The following is a 2,208-nucleotide window of genomic DNA, read 5'->3' on the forward strand; positions in this document are numbered from 1 at the left end:
AGCACAAAAATATCTTCTCTCTGGAACAAATATTTACCAACCCTTCTGCCTTTTGTTCTTGTGGTTCTCTTTTTTTTTTTTTTTTTTTTCCAGACATTCACTGGCAAAATGTCACACTAAGCAGCAACCCAGAAACTTCGGGGTAGCTGCTTGGCTGCTTTGGGCTTTGTTTTTCTCGCGCACTAATTGTTAATGAATTTCCAGCCATTCAAGCCAATGCAAACCTATGAGAAAATGATCTTTTCGGCCCTGATTTCGGAGCTTTATGGCGCTTTGCAAAATCCAGGCAGTTGCCGAGCAAAACGTGCATCATTCCGCAGCGTGGCGGTGATGGCGGTGCTGGAGCCGTCCCCGGGTGGGATGTAGCAGAGCCAGACCGGGAGCTGGGGGAGCCTGAGCTCCCAGCATTGCTCCGGGAGCTTCAGAGGCGCTCCTGGGATGGGGATGGGTTAAATGGGGGTGCGTGCCATGGTACCCTCGTCCCTGGCCGGCTCCTCGTCAATCGTCCTTCTCCCCCCTCCGCCCCGTGGCAGGTTTTTCTTGTTTCCCTTCAAAATCATAACCCCCCTCACATCTACTTTTTATGGCGGCCAAACAAGAGCACGTGGGTAATTTATGGGCGTTGTATTTAAAGAAGGGAGGAGGGAAATACCTCCTCTTCTGGCACATAAACTTATATCTTTGGTTAAAAATTAACCATGGCCATAAAACCCTGATGTAGGAGTGAGCGGAGCTCACCCTGCCAGTGCTGCCGGGCTGCCACCCCGCGCCCAGCCACCCCACCGGCCACCATCCCCTCCTGTCTGCCCTGGGATGGCCACGCTGCCGCCCACCCGCCCTCGCCGCCTCCTGCCCCTCTCCCTGGGGCTCTTCCAGGGCGCCCTGCTCCTCTTCTTTGCCCTCTTCGTCATCTACGACAAGCCCTCGGCGCAGGCGGAGGATGCCAGCTTGGTGGCCCACCAGCTCTACGGCATCTTCCCCCTCTTCCAGGACATCCAGGTGATGCTGGTGGTGGGGCTGGGGCTCCTGCTGACGTTCCTGCCCCGCTACGGGCTCAGCGCCATCGCCCACAATTTCCTCCTGTTCAACTTCTCCACGCAATGGGCGCTGGTGCTGCAGGGCTTACTCCATCACTTCCACCACGGTCAGGTCCACCTGGACCTCCACAACCTCCTCACCGCCGAGTTCGCCGCCGTGACGGTGCTCATCTCCGTGGGGGCCATCCTGGGGAGGACCAGCCCCTGCCAGCTCCTTGTTGTGGCCACCTGTGAAGTCCCCGTCTACCTCGCCACTGAGTTGGCCATCGTCACCCATCTGGGCGTCCTGGACGTGGGGGGCACCATCACAATCCACATCTTCTCCTGCTATTTCGGCCTCGGCGTGTCCAAGGCTCTGTTCGGTGCAGCACAGCGGCCAGTGCACCCCAAGGAGACCCCAACACACCGCTCCGACCTCCTGTCCCTCGTGGGGACGCTCATCCTCTGGGTTTTCTGGCCCAGCTTCGTGGCCGTCCTCTGCCAACCGGGAGATGCCCAGCATCGTGCCATCCTGAACACCCTCCTGGCCATGAGTGCCAGTGCCGTGACCACCATGGTGGCCTCCAGCCTGCTGGAGAGAGACGGCAAGCTCAGCCCCGGCCACTTGCAGAATGGCAGCCTGGCCGGCGGGGTGGCCATTGGCGTGGTGGCTGACATGGCCATGCCGCCAGTGGCCGCTCTTGCCCTGGGCAGCCTCTCAGCCGTGGCATGCGTCCTTGGCTTCAGGTTCCTCACCCCGCTCCTGGCAAGGAAGCTCGCCATCCAGGACCAGTGCGGCATCCACAACCTCCACGGCTTGCCCGGCATCCTCGGCGCTGTGGCTAGCACCATGGTCATCCTGCTGGCATCCAAGGACACCTCCAGGTCCCACTTCTCCTCGGTGTCCCCTGTTAGGTGCAACGCCAGCGAGACGGCGGAGGGACAGTGTGGGGACCGTGGGGTGGGCAGGCAGGCACTGTGCCAGACGGCGGGGCTGGCAGTGGCCATCGGCAGCTCACTGCTTGCCGGGCTGCTCACCGGCGCTGCGCTCCGGCTGCCCTGCCTGGCCCAGCCACCCGAGCAGCTCTGCTTTGACGACTCGCTGTATTTTAAGATCCAGGATCAGACCGAGAGCCCGGGGCCAGGCAGCACTGCCAAGGAAGAAGCCCTGGCTCTGAAGGAGCAGGTTTAG

At 60.7% G+C, this 2,208-nt stretch overlaps 1 pseudogene; it reads left to right on the forward strand.

The window, feature by feature from the left end:
- The first annotated feature begins 813 nt into the window (after positions 1-813).
- LOC104020065 (ammonium transporter Rh type A pseudogene) lies at positions 814-2,208 on the forward strand (annotated as a pseudogene).

The sequence above is a fragment of the Nipponia nippon genome, unplaced genomic scaffold (genome assembly GCF_047370975.1).
Source record: "Nipponia nippon isolate SJK-2023a ecotype South Korea unplaced genomic scaffold, ASM4737097v1 scaffold_13, whole genome shotgun sequence".
Taxonomy (NCBI): Eukaryota; Metazoa; Chordata; class Aves; order Pelecaniformes; family Threskiornithidae; genus Nipponia; species Nipponia nippon.